The sequence below is a fragment of the Pseudophryne corroboree genome, chromosome 9 (assembly GCF_028390025.1).
Source record: "Pseudophryne corroboree isolate aPseCor3 chromosome 9, aPseCor3.hap2, whole genome shotgun sequence".
Lineage (NCBI taxonomy): Eukaryota > Metazoa > Chordata > Amphibia > Anura > Myobatrachidae > Pseudophryne > Pseudophryne corroboree.
Window position 1 is genome coordinate 42,341,302 of NC_086452.1, and position 13,801 is coordinate 42,355,102.

Genomic DNA, 13,801 nt, shown 5'->3' on the forward strand with positions numbered 1-13,801 from the left:
TTTACGGCAGTGATTAGCAAAACACTGCCGACTTTTTTACAATGAATCTCGGCCGGGTCTGTGTGATCCGTGCTGGGGTTCATTTTTTTTTTTTTTTTTTAAATTAAACACTGTAAATCCCCCCAAAAAATTGCGTGGGGTCCCCCCTCCTAAGCATAACCAGCCTCGGGCTCTTTGAGCCGATCCTGGTTGCAAAAATATGGGGGGAAAAATGACAGGGGTTCCCCCATATTTAAGCAACCAGCATCGGGCTCTGCGCCTGGTCCTGCTTCCAAAAATACGGGGGACAAAAAGAGTAGGGGTCCCCCGTATTTCTAAAACCAGCACCGGGCTCCACTAGCTGGACAGATAATGCCACAGCCGGGGGTCACTTTGATATAGTGCCCTGCGGCCGTGGCATCAAAAATCCAACTAGTCACCCCTGGCCGGGGTACCCTGGGGGAGTGGGGACCCCTTCAATCAAGGGGTCCCCCCCCCCCCTAGCCACCCAAGGGCCAGGGGTGAAGCCCGAGGCTGCCCCCCCCATCCAATGGGCTGCGGATGGGGAGGCTGATAGCCTTTTGTGATAATGAAAAGATATTGTTTTTAGTAGCAGTACTACAAGGCCCAGCAAGCCTCCCCCGCAGCAAGCCTCCCCCGCATGCTGGTACTTGTGGTTCTCCAAGTACCAGCATGCGGGGGAGGCTTGCTGGGCCTTGTAGTACTGCTACTAAAAACAATATCTTTTCATTATCACAAAAGGCTATCAGCCCCCCCATCCGCAGCCCATTGGATGGGGGGGGGACAGCCTCGGGGTGACTAGTTGGATTTTTGATGCCACGGCCGCAGGGCACTATATAAAAGTGACCCCCGGCTGTGGCATTATCTGTCCAGCTAGTGGAGCCCGGTGCTGGTTTTAAAAATACGGGGGACCCCTACTCTTTTTGTCCCCCGTATTTTTGGAACCAGGACCAGGCGCAGAGCCCGATGCTGGTTGCTTAAATATGGGGGAACCCCTGTCATTTTTCCCCCCATATTTCTGCAACCAGGATCGGCTCAAAGAGCCCGAGGCTGGTTATGCTTAGGAGGGGGGACCCCACGCAATTTTTTTTAAGAAAATAACCACTTTCCCACCCCTTCCCACTGATATACATGCACGGATCTCATGGATCCCTGCATGCCTATACAATCACGGATTAAAAAAGCAGGTCTGTTTTTTTTAGCACTTTTTTACGAGTTGTAATTTTTTTTATTTTTTTTTTGCTTTGCACTTCTTAGTAAATTACCGAGATTCATACTTAAACAGCCGCGTTTTGACCGATGGTGTATTCATTTGTATTTTTTTACAACTACTTCCAAAAAATTACGAATGCCCTCATCACTGCCGTGATTATTGCTTAGTAAATTACCGAGATGACACTTTGATGAAAAAACGGCATCTCGGTCAAAATCGGGACCTTAGTAAATTTACTAGAGATGAGCGCCGGAAATTTTTCGGGTTTTGTGTTTTGGTTTTGGGTTCGGTTCCGCGGCCGTGTTTTGGGTTCGAACGCGTTTTGGCAAAACCTCACCGAATTTTTTTTGTCGGATTCGGGTGTGTTTTGGATTCGGGTGTTTTTTTCAAAAAACCCTAAAAAACAGCTTAAATCATAGAATTTGGGGGTCATTTTGATCCCAAAGTATTATTAACCTCAAAAACCATAATTTCCACTCATTTTCAGTCTATTCTGAATACCTCACACCTCACAATATTATTTTTAGTCCTAAAATTTGCACCGAGGTCGCTGTGTGAGTAAGATAAGCGACCCTAGTGGCCGACACAAACACCGGGCCCATCTAGGAGTGGCACTGCAGTGTCACGCAGGATGTCCCTTCCAAAAAACCCTCCCCAAACAGCACATGACGCAAAGAAAAAAAGAGGCGCAATGAGGTAGCTGTGTGAGTAAGATAAGCGACCCTAGTGGCCGACACAAACACCGGGCCCATCTAGGAGTGGCACTGCAGTGTCACGCAGGATGTCCCTTCCAAAAAACCCTCCCCAAACAGCACATGACGCAAAGAAAAAAAGAGGCGCAATGAGGTAGCTGACTGTGTGAGTAAGATAAGCGACCCTAGTGGCCGACACAAACACCGGGCCCATCTAGGAGTGGCACTGCAGTGTCACGCAGGATGTCCCTTCCAAAAAACCCTCCCCAAACAGCACATGACGCAAAGAAAAAAAGAGGCGCAATGAGGTAGCTGACTGTGTGAGTAAGATAAGCGACCCTAGTGGCCGACACAAACACCGGGCCCATCTAGGAGTGGCACTGCAGTGTCACGCAGGATGGCCCTTCCAAAAAACCCTCCCCAAACAGCACATGACGCAAAGAAAAATAAAAGAAAAAAGAGGTGCAAGATGGAATTGTCCTTGGGCCCTCCCACCCACCCTTATGTTGTATAAACAAAACAGGACATGCACACTTTAACCAACCCATCATTTCAGTGACAGGGTCTGCCACACGACTGTGACTGATATGACGGGTTGGTTTGGACCCCCCCCAAAAAAGAAGCAATTAATCTCTCCTTGCACAAACTGGCTCTACAGAGGCAAGATGTCCACCTCATCATCATCCTCCGATATATCACCGTGTACATCCCCCTCCTCACAGATTATCAATTCGTCCCCACTGGAATCCACCATCTCAGCTCCCTGTGTACTTTGTGGAGGCAATTGCTGCTGGTCAATGTCTCCGCGGAGGAATTGATTATAATTCATTTTAATGAACATCATCTTCTCCACATTTTCTGGATGTAACCTCGTACGCCGATTGCTGACAAGGTGAGCGGCGGCACTAAACACTCTTTCGGAGTACACACTTGTGGGAGGGCAACTTAGGTAGAATAAAGCCAGTTTGTGCAAGGGCCTCCAAATTGCCTCTTTTTCCTGCCAGTATAAGTACGGACTGTGTGACGTGCCTACTTGGATGCGGTCACTCATATAATCCTCCACCATTCTTTCAATGTTGAGAGAATCATATGCAGTGACAGTAGACGACATGTCCGTAATCGTTGTCAGGTCCTTCAGTCCGGACCAGATGTCAGCATCAGCAGTCGCTCCAGACTGCCCTGCATCACCGCCAGCGGGTGGGCTCGGAATTCTGAGCCTTTTCCTCGCACCCCCAGTTGCGGGAGAATGTGAAGGAGGAGATGTTGACAGGTCGCGTTCCGCTTGACTTGACAATTTTATCACCAGCAGGTCTTTCAACCCCAGCAGACTTGTGTCTGCCGGAAAGAGAGATCCAAGGTAGGCTTTAAATCTAGGATCGAGCATGGTGGCCAAAATGTAGTGCTCTGATTTCAACAGATTGACCACCCGTGAATCCTTGTTAAGCGAATTAAGGGCTCCATCCACAAGTCCCACATGCCTAGCGGAATCGCTCCGTGTTAGCTCCTCCTTCAATGTCTCCAGCTTCTTCTGCAAAAGCCTGATGAGGGGAATGACCTGACTCAGGCTGGCAGTGTCTGAACTGACTTCACGTGTGGCAAGTTCAAAGGGCATCAGAACCTTGCACAACGTTGAAATCATTCTCCACTGCGCTTGAGACAGGTGCATTCCACCTCCTATATCGTGCTCAATTGTATAGGCTTGAATGGCCTTTTGCTGCTCCTCCAACCTCTGAAGCATATAGAGGGTTGAATTCCACCTCGTTACCACTTCTTGCTTCAGATGATGGCAGGGCAGGTTCAGTAGTTTTTGGTGGTGCTCCAGTCTTCTGTACGTGGTGCCTGTACGCCGAAAGTGTCCCGCAATTCTTCTGGCCACCGACAGCATCTCTTGCACGCCCCTGTCGTTTTTTTTAAAATTCTGCACCACCAAATTCAAGGTATGTGCAAAACATGGGACGTGCTGGAATTTGCCCATATTTAATGCACACACAATATTGCTGGCGTTGTCCGATGCCACAAATCCACAGGAGAGTCCAATTGGGGTAAGCCATTCCGCGATGATCTTCCTCAGTTGCCGTAAGAGGTTTTCAGCTGTGTGCGTATTCTGGAAACCGGTGATACAAAGCGTAGCCTGCCTAGGAAAGAGTTGGCGTTTGCGAGATGCTGCTACTGGTGCCGCCGCTGCTATTCTTGCGGCGGGAGTCCATACATCTACCCAGTGGGCTGTCACAGTCATATAGTCCTGACCCTGCCCTGCTCCACTTGTCCACATGTCCGTGGTTAAGTGGACATTGGGTACAGCTGCATTTTTTAGGACACTGGTGACTCTTTTTCTGAGGTCTGTGTACATTTTCGGTATCGCCTGCCTAGAGAAATGGAACCTAGATGGTATTTGGTACCGGGGACACAGTACCTCCAACAAGTCTCTAGTTGGCTCTGCAGTAATGATGGATACCGGAACCACGTTTCTCACCACCCAGGATGCCAAGGCCTCAGTTATCCGCTTTGCAGTAGGATGACTGCTGTGATATTTCATCTTCCTCGCAAAGGACTGTTGAACAGTCAATTGCTTACTGGAAGTAGTACAAGTGGGCTTACGACTTCCCCTCTGGGATGACCATCGACTCCCAGCAGCAACAACAGCAGCGCCAGCAGCAGTAGGCGTTACACGCAAGGATGCATCGGAGGAATCCCAGGCAGGAGAGGAATCATCAGAATTGCCAGTGACATGGCCTGCAGGACTATTGGCATTCCTGGGGAAGGAGGAAATTGACACTGAGGGAGTTGGTGGGGTGGTTTGCGTGAGCTTGGTTACAAGAGGAAGGGATTTACTGGTCAGTGGACTGCTTCCGCTGTCGGCCAAAGTTTTTGAACTTGTCACTGACTTATTATGAATACGCTGCAGGTGACGTATAAGGGAGGATGTTCCGAGGTGGTTAACGTCCTTACCCCTACTTATTACAGCTTGACAAAGGGAACACACGGCTTGACAAATGTTGTCCGCATTTCTGGTGAAATACTTCCACACCGAAGAGCTGATTTTTTTGGTATTTTCACCAGGCATGTCAACGGCCATATTTCTCCCACGGACAACAGGTGTCTCCCCGGGTGCCTGACTTAAACAAACCACCTCACCATCAGAATCCTCCTGGTCAATTTCCTCCCCAGCGCCAGCAACACCCATATCCTCCTCATCCTGGTGTACTTCAACACTGACATCTTCAATCTGACTATCAGGAACTGGACTGCGGGTGCTCCTTCCAGCACTTGCAGGGGGCGTGCAAATGGTGGAAGGCGCATGCTCTTCACGTCCAGTGTTGGGAAGGTCAGGCATCGCACCCAACACAATTGGACTCTCCTTGTGGATTTGGGATTTCGAAGAACGCACAGTTCTTTGCTGTGCTTTTTCCAGCTTGAGTCTTTTCATTTTTCTAGCGAGAGGCTGAGTGCTCCCATCCTCATGTGAAGCTGAACCACTAGCCATGAACATAGGCCAGGGCCTCAGCCGTTCCTTGCCACTCCGTGTGGTAAATGGCATATTGGCAAGTTTACGCTTCTCCTCTGACAATTTTATTTTAGGTTTTGGAGTCCTTTTTTTACTGATATTTGGTGTTTTGGATTTGACATGCTCTGTACTATGACATTGGGCATCGGCCTTGGCAGACGACGTTGCTGGCATTTCATCGTCTCGGCCATGACTAGTGGCAGCAGCTTCAGCACGAGGTGGAAGTGGATCTTGATCTTTCCCTAATTTTGGAACCTCAACATTTTTGTTCTCCATATTTTAATAGGCACAACTAAAAGGCACCTCAGGTAAACAATGGAGATGGATGGATACTAGTATACAATTATGGATGGACTGCCGAGTGCCGACACAGAGGTAGCTACAGCCGTGGACTACCGTACTGTACTGTGTCTGCTGCTAATATAGACTGGTTGATAAAGAGATGTAGTATGTATGTATAAAGAAGAAAGAAAAAAAAACCACGGGTAGGTGGTATACAATTATGGACGGACTGCCGAGTGCCGGCACAGAGGTAGCTACAGCCGTGGACTACCGTACTGTACTGTGTCTGCTGCTAATATAGACTGGATGATAATGAGATGTAGTATGTATAAAGAAGAAAAAAAAAACCACGGGTAGGTGGTATACAATTATGGATGGACTGCCGAGTGCCGACACAGAGGTAGCTACAGCCGTGGACTACCGTACTGTACTGTGTCTGCTGCTAATATAGACTGGTTGATAATGAGATGTAGTATGTATGTATAAAGAAGAAAGAAAAAAAAACCACGGGTAGGTGGTATACAATTATGGACGGACTGCCGAGTGCCGACACAGAGGTAGCTACAGCCGTGGACTACCGTACTGTACTGTGTCTGCTGCTAATATAGACTGGATGATAATGAGATGTAGTATGTATAAAGAAGAAAGAAAAAAAACCCACGGGTAGGTGGTATACAATTATGGATGGACTGCCGAGTGCCGACACAGAGGTAGCTACAGCCGTGGACTACCGTACTGTACTGTTTCTGCTGCTAATATAGACTGGATGATAATGAGATGTAGTATGTATAAAGAAGAAAAAAAAACCACGGGTAGGTGGTATACAATTATGGATGGACTGCCGAGTGCCGACACAGAGGTAGCTACAGCCGTGGACTACCGTACTGTACTGTGTCTGCTGCTAATATAGACTGGATGATAATGAGATGTAGTATGTATAAAGAAGAAAGAAAAAAAAAACACGGGTAGGTGGTATACAATTATGGACGGACTGCCGAGTGCCGACACAGAGGTAGCTACAGCCGTGGACTACCGTACTGTACTGTGTCTGCTGCTAATATAGACTGGATGATAATGAGATGTAGTATGTATAAAGAAGAAAGAAAAAAAAACCACGGGTAGGTGGTATACAATTATGGACGGACTGCCGAGTGCCGACACAGAGGTAGCTACAGCCGTGGACTACCGTACTGTACTGTGTCTGCTGCTAATATAGACTGGTTGATAATGAGATGTAGTATGTATAAAGAAGAAAGAAAAAAAAACCACGGGTAGGTGGTATACAATTATGGATGGACTGCCGAGTGCCGACACAGAGGTAGCTACAGCCGTGGACTACCGTACTGTACTGTGTCTGCTGCTAATATAGACTGGATGATAATGAGATGTAGTATGTATAAAGAAGAAAAAAAAAACCACGGGTAGGTGGTATACAATTATGGATGGACTGCCGAGTGCCGACACAGAGGTAGCTACAGCCGTGGACTACCGTACTGTACTGTGTCTGCTGCTAATATAGACTGGATGATAATGAGATGTAGTATGTATAAAGAAGAAAGAAAAAAAAAACCACGGGTAGGTGGTATACAATTATGGATGGACTGCCGAGTGCCGACACAGAGGTAGCTACAGCCGTGAACTACCGTACTGTGTCTGCTGCGACTGGATGATAAATAATGATATAAAAAATATATATATATCACTACTGCAGCCGGACAGGTATATATTATATAATGACGGACCTGCTGGACACTGTCAGCAGAATGAGTTTTTTATAGAATAAAAAAACACCACACAAGTCACACGACGAGTGTTTAACTTTTTCAGGCAATCACAATATAGTATACTATACTGGTGGTCAGTGTGGTCAGGTCACTGGTCAGTCACACTGGCAGTGGCACTCCTGCAGCAAAAGTGTGCACTGTTTAATTTTAATAATATGTACTCCTGGCTCCTGCTATAACCTATAACTGCTCCCCAGTCTCCCCCACAATTAAGCTGTGTGAGCACAGTCAGATATTATACATAGATGATGCAGCACACTGGGCTGAGCACAGATATGGTATGTGACTGAGTCACTGTGTATCGTTTTTTTCAGGCAGAGAACGGATTATATTAAATAAAACTGCACTGGTGGTCACTGGTCAGTGGTCAGTCACTAGTAAACTCTGCACTCTCTAGTACTCCTAAGCTCCAGTAAATCAAGTGTCTCTGTCTCAATCTCACTCTCTCTCTTCTAATCTAAATGGAGAGGACGCCAGCCACGTCCTCTCCCTATCAATCTCAATGCACGTGTGAAAATGGCGGCGACGCGCGGCTCCTTATATAGAATCCGAGTCTCGCGATAGAATCCGAGCCTCGCGAGAATCCGACAGCGTCATGATGACGTTCGGGCGCGCTCGGGTTAACCGAGCAAGGCGGGAAGATCCGAGTCGCTCGGATCTGTGTAAAAAAAGCTGAAGTTCGGGCGGGTTCGGATTCCGAGGAACCGAACCCGCTCATCTCTAAAATTTACCCCTATGTCTTATGTCGACCATAATGTTTCCTGATTAGATTCACAACATCAGCATTCAGTACATGTTCATACACATTAAGCACGCATTAATGTCACTAGGGACCCTGTTGTTCCTGACAAAAAAATATATATATATATGAGATATGTATATATAGATATACGTGTGTATATGTGTATTTAAATGTGTATTTCTCTGACGTCCTAAGTGGATGCTGGGACTCCGTAAGGACCATGGGGAATAGCGGCTCCGCAAGAGACTGGGCACAACTATAAAGAAAGCTTTAGGTCTAACTGGTGTGCACTGGCTCCTCCCACTATGACCCTCCTCCAGACTTCAGTTAGAATCTTGTGCCCGGCTGAGCTGGATGCACACTAAGGGCTCTCCTGAGCTCCTAGAAAGAAAGTATATTTAGGTTTTTTATTTTACAGTGAGATCTGCTGGCAACAGACTCACTGCAACGAGGGACTAAGGGGAGAAGAAGCGAACCTACCTAACAGGTGGTAGTTTGGGCTTCTTAGGCTACTGGACACCATTAGCTCCAGAGGGATCGACCGCATGGAACTGGCCTTGGTGTTCGTTCCCGGAGCCGCGCCGCCGTCCCCCTTACAGAGCCAGAAGCAAGAAGAGGTCCGGAAAATCGGCGGCAGAAGACTTCGGTCTTCACCAAGGTAGCGCACAGCACTGCAGCTGTGCACCATTGCTTCTCATGTACACCTCACACTCCGGTCACTGATGGGTGCAGGGCGCTGGGGGGGGGCGCCCTGAGGGCAATATATGACACCTTGGCTGGCAAATCTACATCATATATAGTCCTAGAGGCTATATAGATGTAAAAATACCCCTGCCAGTATTCCAGAAAAAGCGGGAGAAGTCCGCCGGAAAAGGGGCGAGGCCATCTCCCTCAGCACACTGGCGCCATTTTTCCCTCACAGCTCCACTGGAAGGAAGCTCCCTGGCTCTCCCCTGCAGTCTGAAACCTACAGAAGGGTAAAAAAGAGAGGGGGGGCACTAAATTTAGGCGCAGGATATATATATATCTCCTATATATTTGCTCAAGTCTGTGACTCTGTGCCCGTAACGCTGGGCGGAGTCACAGGCACAGATCTGGCCAGGAACAGTCCCCTCCCTCTCTCCGCCCAGTCCCCTCCCCATCTCCGCCCAGTCCCCTGTCTCCCTTCTCCCCGTACACTCTCTCTGGTGACACCGCAGCCGCTGACTGTGAGCGGAACTCACACTACCCGCCTCACAGACTAGCGGCTGCTGCAGAGTTCAGGGGGACATGCTGAGCACTGGCAGCTGCTCTCGCTCCCTCTCCCACCCGCCACTTACCCGCGGTCGCGGGTGAAAAGGGGGCGTGGCTTCACGGAAGGGGCGTGGCTTCGCGTCCCGACCCCCGTTTTCGGCACATTGTGGGTCAGGGCATACGGCCTTCACCCGGACACTGCTGAATCTGCAGTGCTGGCTTCTGGACTGTGACAGGAGCCGGCACTTTGGTGTCACCTCTCAGAGGGTAACACCCGGGTGCGGCCCGCACCCCCCGCACCCACGTTGTGGCGCCACTGCTCCCGCCCCCACCCGTAGCACAAACACCTGCTGCATCCCCCCACCACCCGCGGCACTCCCGTCCCCTCCCCCACCCAGAGCACAAACACCCGCGCCACCCACCCGCGGAACTCCTGCCCCCTCCCCCACCCGTAGCACCAACACCCGAGGCAACCAACCGCATTCGCCCCCCACCTGCGGCACTCCCACCCGCAGCACCAACACCCGCGCCACCTACCCGCGACACCCACTGCATCCACCCACCACCCGTGGCACTCCACCCCCTCCCCCACCCGCAGCACCAACACCCGTGGCACTCTGCCCCCTCCCCCACCCACAGCACCAACACCCGCTGGCCCCCCCTGCGGGAATCCCAAGGCATCCCCCACATCCGCTCCCACCCGCGGCACTCACGCCCCCACCTGTAGCTCCAACACCTGCAGCACCCCCCGCCCCTCCCCCACCCGCTGCAACCCTGCCCCTCCCCCATACCCACCTCTCCCCCCTGCTGCACCCTTCACCCAACCCGCACCACCACCGCAACTGCCCCATCCTGCACCCACCCCTCCTGCACCTGCCCCTCCACCACCAGCATCTACAGACCCCATCCACACCCCACCCGCAGCATCCTCACACCCGCCCCTTCCCCACCGCCGCACCCCCTCCCCTGCCCCTCCACTACCCGCCGCAGCTGCACCATCCGCCCTACCCCAACTGCGGTATCCCTGCACCGGCACCCTCCCCCACCCACTGCAGCAGCACACCTGGCCCACCACAACCGCCGTAACCCCACACCCACCACTCACTCATCCACAGAGCCCACGGACCCCCTCCCCCATCCGTGCCATCCCCGCACCCGCCCCTCCCCTAGCTACCGCACATCCACATCACCTACCCCATCCAGATCACGTACCCCACCCGCAACACCCCCGCCACCACCACAGCACCTACCCGCCCGCATTATCTACAGGCACCCTCCACATCTGCGGACCTCCCACACCTGCCCCTCCCCCACCCGCAACACCTCTGGACCACCACCCGAACCACCTCCGGACTCCCTCCCCCATCCACAGCTCCCCCGCATCCACCCCTCCCCCATCCACAACATCTACATCCCCCATCCGTGCCATCCCACACCTCCCCCACCCACAGCACTTCTGAAACCCATCACCTAAGCTCACCCCCCCTGCACCTCCAAACGCACACCCCTACATCGCCCCTCCCACACACACATCACCTCCATACCCCCTCCTTCATCCACAATCCCCCGCACCCACCCCTCCCCCACCAACAGCAACTACACTCCCCATCCGCGCCCCCTCTACACCTCCCCCTCCCCCACCCACAGGACCTCTGCACCCTTTACGCCATCCATGCCCCTGCACCCACCCCTCCGCCACCCACAACACCTCTGGACCCCCTCCCACACCAACCCTCCACCACACGTAGCACCTCGAATCACCATCCACAGCCGCTACAAGTGATTCCCACGGATAGGAACCTCACTGAACCCACCCCCTTTCCAAACCCCCCAAACTTTTGTGAGTATAGTTGCTACCAATGGACATTGGATTAATTAGAAACACTAATACTGTGGCCATTATGTGTATAAGCAACACTGCTACCTGTGCCCATTGTGTATAAGTGGCGCTGCTACCTGTGCACACTGTGTGTATAAGCGGCTCTGCTACCTGTGGTCACTGTGTGTATAAGTGGCTTTGCTACCTGTGGGTATTGTGTGTATACGCCGCTCTGCTACCTGTGGGTATTGTGTGTACACGTGGCTCTGCTACCTGTGCCCATTGTGTGTATAAGCACCTCTGCTACCTGTGGGCACTGTGTATAAGCGCCTCTGCTACCTGGGGGTATTGTGTGTATAAGCGGCTCAGCTAGCTGTGGGCACTGTGTGTATAAGCGTCTCTGCCCCCTGTGGGTATTGTGTGTATAAGCGGTTCTGCTACCTGTGGGTAATGTGTGTACATGTGGCTCTGCTACCTGTGCCCATTGTGTGTATAAGCCCCTCTGCTACCTGTGGGCACTGTGTGTATAAGCGCCTCTGCCCCTGTGGGTATTGTGTGTATAAGCGGTTCTGCTACCTGTGGGTATTGTGTGTATAAGCGGTTCTGCTACCTGTGGGTATTGTGTGTATAAGCGGCTCTGCTATCTGTGGGCACTGTGTGTATAAGCGCCTCTGCCCCCTGTGGGTATTGTGTGTATAAGCGGCTCTGCTACCTGTGGCCACTGTGTGTATAAGCGGCTCTGCTACCTGTGGCCATTGTGTGTATAAGCGGTTCTGCTACCTGTGGGTATTGAGTGTATAAGCGGCTCTGCTACCTGTGGCCATTGTGTGTATAAGCGGCTCTGCTACCTGTGGCCACAGCACCTTCGTATCTTATCTACAGTGCATTGCTGTTACTCATCTGGTACTTCATAATGCAGACACTAGCAATATATACTACACTCTACACTATGTTATTCATTGTGCCCTGCGGCCACTCTGCACGCCCTCACAAAGGCCTACGCCCCCTTGACAATTGCACGCCCTCCCCCCTTACAATATTTACCCACTGCCATAAAAAAAAAAACAGGTAATACTCCATATAATAACAATTATAGCACAGCTGAAGCCCGTGCAGGGGATAATGGCTCGTAGCCCCTTGCAACGGTATTTTCTGTCTAACACCTTCCCTCTCTTTATCCTCTCCCTACCACCCTGCCTCTCCCTATCCTTTACCGATCGCACAGCGTTTCTGTACATTCCCTTTCTCTCCCCCTATGCCTCTCTATCTTATCTCAACCGGAACCCATTTCTATATGCCCTCTATACTGCCCTGCGTTTCTGATTCTGTTATCTACCGCCCTGCGTATGTTCAAAGGCGTGCAGAGGTTAACGGGGCGTAGCCCCTAACGACGGTGTGAAGAGCGCCCGTAGGGCGCGATGAATCACCTAGTATATATATAGATATATATATAGATATATAAAAAGCAGCTATAAGGGAAAACACTCATTTATAGTGGGAACCCTGTGTTATATAGCGCTCTGGTGTATGCTGGCATACTCTCTCTCTGTCTCCCCAAAGGGCTTTGTGGGGTCCTGTCCTCTGTCAGAGCATTCCCTGTGTGTTTGCGGTGTGTCGGTACGGCTATGTCGACATGTTTGATGAGGAGGCAGAGCAGATGCCTGTAAATGTGATGTCACCCCCTGCGGGGTCGACACCTGAGTGGATGGTGCTGTGGAAGGAATTACGCGACAGTGTCGACTCCTTGCATAAAAGGTTTGACGACATACCTAATGTGGGACAGCCGGCTTCTCAGCCTGTGCCTGCCCAGGCGTCTCAAAAGCCATCAGGGGCTCTAAAACGCCCGCTACCTCAGATGGCAGACACAGATGTCGACACGGATACTGACTCCAGTGTCGACGACGATGAGACTAATGTAACTTCCAGTAGGGCCACACGTTACATGATTGAGGCAATGAAAAATGTGTTGCACATTTCTGATGTTACCCCCGGTACCACAAAAAAGGGTATTATGTCTGGAGAGAAAAAACTACCAGTAGCTTTTCCTCCATCTGAGGAGTTAAATGAAGTGTGTGAAGAAGCGTGGGCTTCCCCTGATAAGAAGCTGGTAATTTCTAAGAGGTTACTAATGGCGTACCCTTTCCCACCAGAGGATAGGTCACGTTGGGAAACATCCCCTAGAGTGGATAAAGCGCTCACACGCTTGTCAAAGAAGGTGGCACTACCGTCTCCGGATACGGCCGCCCTGAAGGAATCTGCTGATAGAAAGCAGGAGGCTATCCTGAAATCTATATATACACACACAGGTGTTATACTGAGACCAGCTATTGCTTCAGCATGGATGTGCAGTGCTGCAGCTGCATGGTCAGATTCCCTGTCAGAAAATATAGATACCCTAGACAGGGACACTATATTGCTAACCGTAAAGCATATAAAAGACGCACTTTTATACATGAGGGATGCACAGAGGGATATTTGCCGGCTGGCATCCAAAATTAGTGCAATGTCCATTTCTGCCAGGAGAGGGTTAT